The sequence below is a fragment of the Equus quagga genome, chromosome 6 (assembly GCF_021613505.1).
Source record: "Equus quagga isolate Etosha38 chromosome 6, UCLA_HA_Equagga_1.0, whole genome shotgun sequence".
Classification (NCBI taxonomy): domain Eukaryota; kingdom Metazoa; phylum Chordata; class Mammalia; order Perissodactyla; family Equidae; genus Equus; species Equus quagga.
The window spans coordinates 49625322-49639176 of record NC_060272.1 but is presented as its reverse complement, the minus strand read 5'-3'; the positions used below and the strand labels follow the sequence as shown (position 1 = coordinate 49639176).

The following is a 13855-nucleotide window of genomic DNA, read 5'->3' as shown; positions in this document are numbered from 1 at the left end:
CTATAATTCACAGAAATGGTTGAAGTGGTAAATGAGGCAATAAAACTAGTTCTAATGGTAACAATTTATTTATCTCAATAAATAAAATGCACCTCTGTTCATTACAGTAAGTGCAATGACCATGGCAAACTAAAGTTTCAATTCTTATTTAATTGAAAACTTGTGAAAAATGAAGTACTCTGTGCCTTGCACTATTGCTATTCGTAAGATGACTACATCTCTTCTCTTCTCTAGCCACCCAAGATGCTGAAAGGAAAGAAGGCCAAGCGAAAGAAGGGAGCCTAGGCCCCTGCTGTCGTGAAGAAGCAGGAAGCCAAGAACGTGGTAAAACCCCTGGTTGAAAAATGGCCTAAGAATTTTGGCATTGGCTGGGACATCCAGCCCAAAAGAGACCTCATCCACTTTGTCAAACGGCCGCACTACATCCAGCTGCAGTGACAAAGGGCTATCCTCTGTAAGCAGCTGAAAGTGCCTCCCTTGATGAGCCAGTTGACCCAGATCTTGGGCCACCAAACAGCTATTCAATTGCTTAAGCTGGCCCACAAGTAAAGACCAGAGACAAAGCAAGAGAAGTAGCAGAGATTGTCAGCCAGGTCTAAGAGGAAAGCTGCTGGCAAAGGAGATGTCCTCATTAAGAGGCCACCTGTGCTTAAGCAAGGTTTAATACTATAACCACGTTGGTAGAAAACGACAAAGCTCAGCTGGTAGTGATTGCACATAATGAGGATCCCATCCAGCTGGTCGTCTTCCTGCCTGCCCTGTGTTGGAAGACGGGGGTGCCCCACTGCGTTATCAAGGGGAAGGCCAGGCTGAGGTGTCTGGCCCACAGGAAGATCTGCACCACTGTCACCTTCACACAAGTTAACTCAGAAGATGATGGAGTTCTGGCTAAGCTGGTGGAAGCTATCAAGACCAATTACAGGGACAGGTATGAGGATATCTGCTGTCACTGGGGAGGCAACATCTTGGGCCCCAAATTGGTGGCTTGCATTGCCAAGCTGGAAAAGGCAAAGGCTAAAGAACTGGCCCCCAACTTGGCTGAGTGTATGCAGTTGAGTTTTCTGCACAAAAAAGTAATAAAAATTCACCTTCAGAAAAAAAAGTTGACTACATCTCACATATTAATCCATTCTTTGATTCTGATTTGACAAACAATTACGCTTCCTGTAATATTTTTCTAGGCAGGTAGAAATCTTGACTATCAGGTTAAATATTTAAAAATTATGAAAATAACTGAACTGAAAATAAATTTAAATCATTATTATTATGATTAATATAGCTGAATCCTCAAATATATTACTGGGTCAACATTTAATGACTTTAGAAATAGTACTAGAATTTCCCTAAATTATAGTTTAGGATTGTAGGAGTTGTGAAAACGAGCTCCTTGGTCCAGATCCCCAAGAGGCAAGCATAAGAAATAGGAACAGGCAAGGGGTGTTAAACTCCCTGCTGACTGGAATTTGATTGTCTGATTTGCCTCCTAAATGACCATTGTAACAATGATGCAATGAAATTATTAGGGAAAGATTTGTTTTTGCTTTTGTGAACTTTTGTTCATTAGTTCTATTTAACATATGGTTCAGTGATTGTTGTAACTGTATACTAAATTAAATATGTTACTGTTTATTTAGGAACTGGCAACACATTTGTTGGCAGTCTAGTGGTTAAGATTCAGCACTCTCACCACTGCAGCCTGGGTTCCTTTCCTGGTCAGGGAAACACATCGCCCATCTGTTGGTTGTCACACTGTGGTGGCTGCCTGTCACTGTGATGCTGAAAGCTATGCCCTGGGATTTCAAATATTCATAGGGTCACCCATGGTAGACAGGTTTCAGCAGAGCTTCTAGACTAAGACAGACTAGGAAGAAGGACCTGGCCACTCACTCTGGAAAAAACTGGCCATGAAAACCCTATGAATAGCAGTGGAGCATTGTCTGAAAGAGCACCTGAAGGTGAGAGGAAGGAGCAAAACGACTGGGCAGGTTTCTGCTCTGCTGTACAGGGTCACTAGGAGTCAGAATCTACTCCTTAGTGCTAACAACAAACCATTTTGTAGACAAATTCATCCTAATTCTCCTTTACATATGGGGAAGATTATAGCTTTTGTATAATAAGTCATGTTAATTGTATATGAAAGCATTTTCTCTTCTCCATTCGTCTACTCTGTTAGCTCATTCCTTCTTGTGGTTTTAGTTACCAGCTCTTTAAGTGAAAACTTTTTCCCAGATGTGCTGAGGCCAAACATCTCCTGAGATTCCATGCCTCATTTGCAACCAGATATTTGCACTTGAATATTTCACTTATACTTCAAACTCAACAAGTCTAAAACTGATCATCTCAGAGGCAGATACAGTAAGTTGCAAAGGGTGCAGACTCAAGAGACCGGAAGCTGTTTCTTCGTTCTTTTACTGTCATTTAATAAAATCAGGATTAATGAGCATACTTTCCTCATAAGATTATTTGAAAACCAAATGACTTAACGTGTGCAAAGCCCTTGGAACTATGCTCCTACAGAATCAGTACTCAATTATTTCAGGCGAAAGGGTAATACAGTATTGCGATTAGAATTCAGGATCTTGCCTGGCAGTCTGGGTTAATATCCATTTCTGACAGTAGCTTTGTGACAACGGGCAATTTATTGGAACTGATTCTGCCTCAGTTTCACCATCACTAAAATGAAATAATAACAGATAATATTATATATATTTTTGTGAGGATTAAAAGACAATGTACATAAAGCACTTAGGATTTCTCATATAGATAGTACATACTTAGAATGTCTGATTATTATTCCAGTACATAGTATCCTGTTTGCTTAATTTTCCGTCAATGACACAGATATTTGCTTACTTTTATTTACCCACAGTTGACACCAAAGATTTATCTTTACTCTCTTTCATACTCATTAACCACATCAGTTCTCATTCCTTCCCTTGTTTTTCTTAGTTGCTTCATTTTATTCCCACTCTATGCAATGTGGTTTAGGTTATTATCACCCATCTAATGAAGGTAGTTTCTCAATATCTTCAATACTGCTCCTCTGTAATCACCTTTACCTAGAACTCTAAGATTATCCTCTGAAGAGCAGAGCACAGAGTTTGTCTCTTAGCTGTTCATGGCTTAAGAATGGTTCCCTAATGCCCAGTTGACTCTCATGTAAAGTCCAAATGTTATAGCTGAAATTAAATGTTCTTATTTAGGTAGCATTATCACCTATTCCTCTTAAAAAGATGAGTCTTCCCTAAATGATATCTCCTGCCCTTTTTTAGAGCGTTTTATTCCGTTTTCTTAATGTTTAAAACAAATCTCCTCATTGTTACCTATAGCTTAAGCCTCAGCTCTAAATATCAGTTTCCTCCAGGAAACTTTCCATCATGCTCCCATGTATAAGTTGTATTTCCCTCTCTTGTATTTTACATAACTTCCTTTTAACTCTTTTCACATGTAAAATTTATTGTCTATGTTCTATTTTCTTTAAGTATTGTATCTCCCAGAATGTTTCTCATATTGTGGATGCCCAGTAAATCATCAAGAGAATGAATGTATAAAATGAATAGATTCATCCAAATTTACTTCTTAATAATTGCCAGCGTTTGGGTTAGTAAAGTATCACCATTTTCAGCTCATATTTTTTTTACGTTACCTGTACCTAAAGGGAATGACATTAAAAATAGTCAAAGTAGGTAAAAACATAGGAGTAAATTGTAGATAACCTATTTGCTAGCTTCCCTGATGTAGCCTACTATTTTTATGCTAGGTTTTGTCAGCTATGACAACCAAAAGTTATGGAAACATGGCCACTAAATGTGACAACTTGCTGTGACTCACTACATTGTAACTGCACTTTCCTGGTGTTCCAGTACTATAAGCTCATTATGTAAAATTTCCAAGGGAATAGATTACTTATGCTGAAGGTACAAGATATATGTAGGCTGTAACATTTTTGAACCTGTTATGCAAAAGATTTACAAGTCGCCAATCATTTGCCATAATCATTTCTATTTGTCTAGCAGGTTTCACCAAAATGCCAATTTTGTCATGTTTGAGAATTTACAGATACTTATCCATGTTATCGTTTTCCATTTTATTGCAAGCCCTTATTTAAATGAACCTTACTATCTGTCATCAGTATCCTAATCTGAATAATAATCTATTGTCATATTGCCACTCAATATGCAGAATTGCTGAAATGCAATTTATGAAATAAGGAAAGAATTAAAAACATATATCTGTAAATATACAGAAATGTGAGGTTTCCTGGAACCTATTTTTAAATGACTGGCAGCAGCACTGAACATGTTAGTGGATCTACTATTTTCCAGTTCAGTTTTTTTGGTCTTCATGGATGTGTATTTGTAGGGGAAGATTTGTTTCATAGATTCAGTATTTCAAGAAACATTTATTTAGTATCGTTATCCTCAAGGAACCCCTAATTGATACCAAAAAAGACATGCAAATTTATATCTATGATACAGCTGGAAAACAACATTGGAGAAGATTGCAAAGGTGGCCCCAAGAGGAATACTCATTTTGTGTACCTCAGATTTGGAATTAGGGTTAAGAGAGTATTCACTAAGGAGGAAATAGAATGCAAGCTAGATATGCAAAAATGTCAATTGTCCTATCAGAGTAAGAAAGGTCGTAATTTAGAAGGATAGAAGACATAGCCTCAGAAACCTCCTTAACATTGTTTATTGCCTTACATATTTCTAGTGGATTTCTAAATTGGTGGAGTAAAATGAAAAAAATAATCACATTAAGATAGTCAGGCAAAGCACATATCTGATACTGTTGTGTTTTCTAAAGACCCTGAAGTAAGAAGACTTATAGACCACCCTTAGATACCTCACTTTCCACATCTCAATATACCATGACCTCACACATAGAATTGCCCTGGTTTCTGGTACTTTCAGCATCTTCCCACATTTGTTGCTCCACCTCTAGTTACCATAGAGCATGATCATGGAAGATTAAATTGTTTCATTTGAAAATATTTTGTTTTGTTTTGCTTTTCCACAGAGAATTGCATTTCCCCAATATTTAATATACGAGATGAAACAATCACACAGACATTCATGTAGCATGAACATCACACCACCATTTCACCCAGATTACCCCTTGGATTAAAAATATACAAGGATATATAAAAAGTTAAATAATGTATTAGATATACTATAAGTAAATGTATTACAACAAATGGGAACTGGAAAAATGTATAACTTGGAAGTCATATCTTTCGTTGGGATTATAGGAAGCTAATACAAAATAATGCCTGTGCTCTCCAACATGTGGAAGCCCAATCTAGAAAGGACTCAAGGGTTGGAGAAAATTGAGCTTCTAAGAATTGTAGGAAAGGATTTCCACTGATGCACTCAAATTGGTCAGGTTGCCAACAAAGAGAGCAGATATAAAATAAAGGCTATGAAAACAAGAATTCCACCTGTCTCAAATCCCTAAAAAACAGATGAGAAATTAAGAAATAAGATTTACAAAATTAGGCAAATTGGCAGAGTGAGACTGAGAAGACTTGGTAAAGGAAAAAATAAGCTATGGAGAAAAGAGTAAAAGAGAATGACCTTTTATGATGATGTTTCTTGAAATTTGATTAATTAGGGAACAGTATATAATATGAAAGAATTCAGAACATGCCACCGCAAATATGCCACTCTGGACTATTGACCATTTTGAGTTAAAGGCACTTGAAAAATAGAAGATACAAGAAAAACAATCTGGCCTTCCTTCTTTTTCTAAAATCAGTTGAAATTCCCATGTGAAAGATGTCTTTCTATTCCAGAAGGAAGATAACATTTTTATCATCAAGGATGGCAAATTGAGACCAAGAGTATTTTGTACAAACACACCTTGTTAAAATATTTCTTATCTTTCTTTAGCCTTCCCACATAGTTTAGTTGCTTTTCCATAATTGCCTCTCTTTGTTCAACCTAGTAAAAAGCATTTAGATTTTGCCACTTCTTCAGGTCTTCATTTCCTAATGAAGGCTTCTGTATTACATAAAACTTGTATTAAATAAATTTGTATGATTTTCCCCTGTTGATCTGTGTTACGTCAATTTAATTCTCAGGCCTACCCAAAAATCCTAGGAGGGTGGAGGTAAAATTTTGCCCCCCCTACAAATAAAAGGTAATGAATATGAGTTTTAGGGTCTGGTTAGCTCTGGCTCTTACATTTATTATTTTTGTAATCTTATGTGAATTATTTAACAAAATGTAACCCCCAGTTTCTTCATCAGTGAAGCATAACTAATCACATTGGGCTACCGTTAATACTAAAAGGGATAATGAATGCATCCATTAACAGAATGAGGAGTCTAACTCTTGGTTAAAAATCTATGTGTGACTTTTCAGGCCTGGCCATGGAGAGTAACAAGGGTTTTATCTGGCAGGCCTCTTGAGGGGAAGCTGCCTTCCCCACAGCAGACTTGCACTCAAGCACTGACTGCATTATGCTCTCTAAGAGGAGTCGTGCTCTTATACATATTTGCATTCCTAAGCCCGAGCCCCAAATGTGTTAATTCCTGGGTCTCTTTATTTGAGACCTTGAGCCAAGGTCTTCTTCACATACCTCTGCAGAAGCTTCGTTTTGGGGTAAAGAAAGAGAAACTTTGAAGGCACTTTTCCAACTCTAAGTACCCAATGCTTTTCAGTTGTGAGCCCTCCTCCCTCCTACTGCCCCCAGGGCCCATAAAACTGCTTTTGGTTCTCTACTTCCTCAACAGTGAGGTAACCTCCAAGCCTGCACTTATCCATCTGACCCTCTACCTGTGCACCAAAAATAGGAGGAGTCACAGTTTGCTCTGGTTTTAGCCTCTTGCTGATACCACCACAGTAAGTGATTGAGGCTTAACTCTTTCATTTTTGGATTTTCGCTTTAATTAACTACTCAGATATCTGATAGCTCAGTTTTCTCTCTCTCATAGCTCAGGTGAGCTGCTGACACATAATAAATATTCCTCAATGATTAAACTTAAATCCAGAAAAACTATAGAAGATGAGACCCATATGAATAAATTAGAGACATAAGAAATGCACAGATAAGGAGCCAGCCCGGTGACGCAGCAGTTAAGTGCGCACGTTCAGCTTTGGCAGCCTGGGATTCCCCAGTTTGGATCCTGGGTGTGGACATGGCACCACTTGGCAAACCACGCTGTGGTAGGTGTCCCACGTATAAAGTAGAGGAAGATGGGCACGGATGTTAGCTCAGGGCCAGTCTTCCTTAGCAAAAAGAGGAGGATTGGCAGCAGATGTTAGCTCAGGGGTAATCTTCCTCAAAAAAAAAAAAAAAAAAGAAAGAAAAAAGAAAGAAAAAGAAATGCACAGATAAGAAATACAGGTACCTATTTTCAATATGGGCAGCCAATATATCTACTGTAGAAATATGTTGAAAACTAGTTTCCTACCTCAGAGTAGCAATTCAGCAGGAGATTTGGTAAAGAATAGGATTTGAAATTCTTTCCGTGGGGTTGAGCACTCCTGCCTGGTTACTGTTGGAGCCCTTTATAATGTATATTGTCAACTCTTCTATTTACAGTGATCTAATTGCCAGGATCTGTTCCGGGTAACCTGGTATTTAATCAAAAGTAAGTGTATCTTCCTTTAAATCAATATTTAATGCTAAAGTGAATATTTGATGTTATATTACTATTAGAAATAGAATTCAGCTACCTCATAGGTTAATTAGAATTTTGTGTGTTTCTCCTGGGAACACACACTTCTATCCAGAATTAGATATCTGTGATTAAAATGTTTTATTTTGTTTTTTATCAAAGTAACATTTCCCCCCAAAAGTTATTTAAAAATAGTGCCACACTATTTATGCATACAGGTGTAAAAAACAATTAAACAGCAAAATAATGTGTGTGTTTGTGAATATGTAATACATATTGCATATAAACACAGACACACACACACATATACATCTGTGCATACAAGTGTGTATGCAACCAGATAAGTGGTACACAAATGTGTGTGTGTTTAAAGACACCCATATTCACACACTTAAGATATTTTTATATTAAGACATATTTTTGGTAATATGAAGTATTTCAAATTGTAAAACATTCCTTTCTGGTTGTATATTTAGCAATACGTTCCTCCATATTGATGTAGTAACTCAACTGTACCATGATTTGCAAGTAACAAATGTAATTAAATTATGCATACCATGTTGAACACACAATGGAGTTAAGAAGTGCAAATTCAAGTTTAGAAGAGGGAGCCGTTCTTGGAGTATTCAAATCAAATCTTTGGGGAAATGAAAGCAATCAGAGGGAAACAAACTATTTTCTCATATTAGAAAATGTAAACACAAATATACATATATATAGATAGCAAGGGAGCATATTTCCTTAACTAGTGAATACTAAACATTATTCATATACTGTGAATATCACACCATATTTACTTTAAACCACAAAACACTATATACATTGCTGTATAATCTAATCATCTTACTATATATTTAATATATGCAGAGAGAATTCCCAATTTTTGCCATTTGTATATTCCATTACCATAAGAAACATGTCCAATTATGTAAATCAACTGAAGATAGTGACCTACTCTCTGGAACTCAGTAAAGCTGGTTATTTACACCATGGGCACTTCTATCAATCAAAGCCTTTCATGCACAAAAAAAAAGGAGATGAAATTTTCAGGTTACTTTGTACCCAAAGAAATGTGATCACATGATATTGTTCATAATAACCTAAAGTGCTCTTACGGACAGAAAAAGTCTCTCTCAATTCCAGCTGAGTAAACAACTTGAAAAGGAAAAATTAATGAACTCAACATTGAAAGTTCAAATACTAAGAACAAGTCTTCAACAATCAAAAGAATTCAATAAAGCTAGCATTTTCTTTCACTATAAGAGCTATTGATACCATTTAAATGCCTTCAATAAAAATTAAAAGCATACCATAACACTATTTTACACAAAACCTGTACAAATTTATACTCAAGAATGGACCTAATAGTTCTCAGTACCTTCAACGAAGACTGAAGTTTGTAATAAGAGGAAGTGCCCCCTTTAAAGCAATCAATTGACAGCGGTTTAATGGAGGAGCATAGAAAAGAATTACACCTGGTATAAAATTGTTCTCTAGGGCAACTTACGTTGTGAAACTTGAGCTTTCCATTTTTTAAAGAAACTTCCAAAGATCACATGGTATTTTACCTGTTAAAATGATGCTGCATTGCAAAAGAAAGGACAACTACCATAGTAAAAGAAAGACTGTATTTTCAGTATATATACTTTTTATCAAACTTAAATAGGTATTGCATATATAGGCTATGCAGAGACTGCATAAACTTTAAAAATTGCAGATTTTCTTCTAACATGAATGTAACAAGGATAAAATTCTTCAGATATCTCAAATGCACACACACATACATATATACACAATATATATTTATTAAATAGCAATAATTATATTATTATTATATTATATATATTATGTTATATAATATTATATTATATGGCAATACATCCATATTATGTATAGATATACTTTATATAGAGAGAAAATAGCTCGATCCTTTAACAAAAGCTTTCTTTTCCTTTTAATGACATTTTTACTTATCTCTGGTTATATTTTAGCTTTAACACCTTAAAGAAAATCTAAAACTGACAGATAAGACTTTAAGTATAAGACATAGCTATTTAGCTTATATATATACATAATATCATATAACATGTAATTAATAAGAGGTTACTGAGTGTCATTTATTTCATTTTGAAAAAAACTCTATACTGGGAACTGCAAGATATAATGAAAATAGAACCTGCATTATCCTCTTGGAAATTTCAAACTATTTGCAAAGGAAAAAAAAACTTCAAAAATTTGAGTAATGCATCAAATATAAGCGTTATATAATTTTGTGTTCAATATAGGTCAAAAAAATGGGAGCTCACGAAGAAATTACTTTGTATTCAATATTTAAGGAAGTACCAATACAATTGTTCCTTAATTAATAAATGCTGTTGTATACAAGAATGAAAAATTATAAGAAAAGGAAGACAAAAGAGGAGGGGGGTAGGAGGAGAAAAGTATAGACTATTTTAGCTGTGCTTTAATGGATGAATCAATTTAAACTGGAAATAAAATTATAAATGGTAGTAAAATTATAGTGGTATTTTGGAAGGTTTAACTAAGACACTTTAGGAAACAGAAGTCACTACAGTATGTTTCTGAAATATGTGGGGATCAACTTCTCTGAAGACTTGGTTGGAGAGTAATGAAAATCAAGTTTGAATATACAAAATAGGGGCCAGCATCATCTCTATCATAATTGTTTTACATCGACAGAGAGTCCAAAATATCAAAATGGGCTCTCTCTCTCTTTTTTTTAAATTGTCATCATTCTGTTTCAACTTCTGTATACACTACATTGTGTTTACCACCAAAAGTCTAGTTTCCATTTGTCACCATACAAATTTCCCCCTTTACCCCTTTCACCCTCCCCCCAGCTCTTTTCCAAATGGGCTTTCTTTATTGGTGTAAATTATAATTTTATTAGAGGAAAATTAAATAAACACTAAGAGAATGTAATTCTATTTTAATATGAAAATAATTTCCATGTAAATTGTATTGACATTTTTAGCCAGCACTGAAAAGTAATACGGTATGGTATAATGGGAAAAAAAGTTGGACTAGAATCAGAAAACCTAGCTATGATCTTCCCTTTGTTGCTCATTTAATAGCTCTTAACATCCCAAATTTGCCCATCAAGCGTTGTTTACCTTATCAAGTTAGTTAACATCTCCGTGTTTCAGAGCCTCCATCTGCAAAAGAGGATTTATAAAACACTACCTACTTCTAAGTTTGTTTTGTGGATTAAAGTAGATGACTAATATAAAGTAGTTGTAATTTAGAACATGACACATACCTGGCACATAGAAAGTATTTAGTAAGTGTTAAGTTGAAAGTATTGTCATTCTCGTCAACTCCACCACCAGTTTCCTTCATTTTGATTAGATTTTTAACATTGGCTCTGAACTATCATCCCATTCATTTACCTCTCTTCACAGAAGCCCTTTTTCCATATTCCTGTGGATAACTTTCTAAGGAAAACAAACTTGCACTTGTTGACAAAGTTGTGGGAAAATCAGTAGCTGTGAAAATTGGACAAATTTTAGGGAAAAAATTCAGCAGCAGCATGTATAATTGTGCCAAAAGAGAGTGTATATATCTTGACTTGGTATCACTACTTTGGAATTCTAATAAAAATATGTGGGAGTTGCATGCATAATGACATATAAGTATTACTTATAATGTAGTGCTATTGGAAGCAATTGACATGTTCGTGTAGAAGAATGGTTAATTAAATTGTAAATTATGGTACATCTTCCTAATGAAAAAAGCTATGCTTATTAGAAATGATAATTAGAAAAATTATGAAGCACTGTTGAGAAAAATGAATATGATATGTTAAGTGAAATAAGACATAATATAATACAAATATATGTTATGATGGCAATTTTGCAAAGAATATATATGCATAATAAGAAATACTGAAATAGGATTCGAGCAAAATAAAATATTAGCTATGTTAACCTGGTGGAACTAATGATTTTTCCTGTTTTCTAACATTCTGTAATATGCAAATATTCTTCAAATAAAAATTGTAACTCCATTTTTCCCCTTGGTTGCTTAAAGACTCAACACTAATTCCATATTACTCTAAAAGAAAAATATCAAATTCCTTATCATGTCAGGCAAGATATATCACCAGTTTTCCATAATCTACTTTCTGGGCTTATTGCCTATCATTCTATTTCATGTGTACGATTTTCCTATCATGTGAAATTTCTCATTGTTTCTCTAAATAACATGCATAGAAAATTCTGCTGTTGAATACAGTGAGTTATAGGTTAACATAATTATTATAATAATATGAATCACACTTGGGGATTCCAAACACGACATTGTTTAATATGTATGCTTCACTTTCCTCAGGTGTAAAATAGGAATGAGGGATGATATAAGTATCTACAATATAGTCTTGTTAGGATTAAAAGAGTTAATACAAACAAAGTACTTAGAACTATGACTGGCACTTAATCAGTACCATATGGGTTTAGGTTCATCAAAAAGATAAATAACCTCATTGAGTACTTACTCTACTGAAAGCTATGGGTTTTTGTTCTTTTTAAGCAATTCCCTGTATGCTTGTATTTATGCAAAGAAAGTGATGTTTTTACTTCAAAATCAACGTGTTTTGTGTTTATTTTTGTGTTTCTTAAATTAGAGACCAAAGGAAGAGCATAGCTAAATTTTCTGAACTCCAATGCAATTTTTTTCCACTATATCATCCTGTATTATTTAGCGATCTCGGGCAAAAATATCACTATAATGTATTTGAATATGGTGTTCATATTAAACAGATTTGTAATCCACAAACGTATTAAATTATTCTCTAACAAAATTATAATTAATTGCTGTTTTCAGAGGATATCTTTAGGTCAGTGGGAGTTTTAAGTTCCCTGGATAATGCATGAATTTCTGTTCCTTGAAATGATAAATTATTTCTGCAAAAAAGAGGTATGGTACCTTGCCATCTTAACCATTTTTAAGTGTAAAGTTCAGCGGTATATGTACATTTATATTGCTTTGCAGCCATCACCACCATCCATCTCCAGAACTCTTTTGATCTTTCCAAACAAACACTATACCCATCAAACAATAACTCCCCGTTACCCAACCCGCCAGCACGGGCAACCACCATTCTACTACCAGTCTCTATGAATTTGACTTGTCTATATACTTTACATAAGTAGAATCATACAGTGTTTGTCTTTTTGTGGCTGGCTTATTTCACTTAGCATAATGTCCTCAAGGTTTATCCATGTCGTCTCATATTTCAGAATTTTCTTCTTTTTTGGGCTGAATAATATTTCATTATGTGTATATATAACATTTTATTTATCCATTCATCTGTTGATGGACACTTGGATTGCTTCCACTTTTTCAGTATTGGAAATAATGTTGCTATGAAGATGGGTATAATAGATCTCTTTGAGACTCTGCTTTGAATTCTTTTAGTTATATACTAGAAATGACTTGCTGGATCATATAGTAATTCTATTTAATTTATTGAAGAAACATTAAACTGCTGATGGCTGCACCGTTTTACATTTCCACTAACAGTGCACAAGGGTTTCAGTTTCTCCACATCCTTGCTAACACTTGTCATTTTCTGTTGTTTTTCTTTTCTTTTGTTTTTTTGATAGTAACCATCTTAATGGATATGAGGTACTATCTCCTTGTGTTTTTCATTTCCATTTCTTTAATGATTGGTGATGGTGAGCATTTTTTCATATATCTATTGGCTATTTGCATGTCTTCTTTAAAGAAATGTGTATTTAAGTAAGTACTTTTTGCCCATTTTTAAATCAGGCTGTTTGTTTTCTTATTTTTGAGTTTCAAGAGTTATCTATAGGGCTGACCTGGTGGAGCAGTGCTTAAGTTTGCATGTTCCGCTTGGGCAGCCCAAGGTTCACTAGTTCTAATCCCGAGTGCGGACATGGCACTGCTTGGCAAGCCATGCTGTGGTAGGCCTCCCACATATAAAGTAGAGGAAGATGGGCACGGATGTTAGCTCAAGGCCAGTCTTCCTCAGCAAAAAGAGGAGGATTGGTGGCAGATGTTAGCTCAGGGCTAATCTTCCTCAAAAAAAAAAAAAAAACACAATTATCTATATATTCTGGATATTTATCCCTTATCAGATATATGATTTGCAAATATTTTCTCCCATTCTAAGGGTAGACTTTTAATCACAAAAGTTTTTAATTTTAATGAGGTCTATTGGTCTATTTTTTTTATTTTGTTGTTTGT

The 13855-nt window shown here is 34.8% G+C and overlaps 1 pseudogene; it reads left to right on the top strand.

The window, feature by feature from the left end:
- Nucleotides 1-243: 243 nt before the first annotated feature.
- Nucleotides 244-1148, top strand: LOC124240722 (60S ribosomal protein L7a-like; annotated as a pseudogene).
- The last annotated feature ends 12707 nt before the right edge of the window (nucleotides 1149-13855 follow it).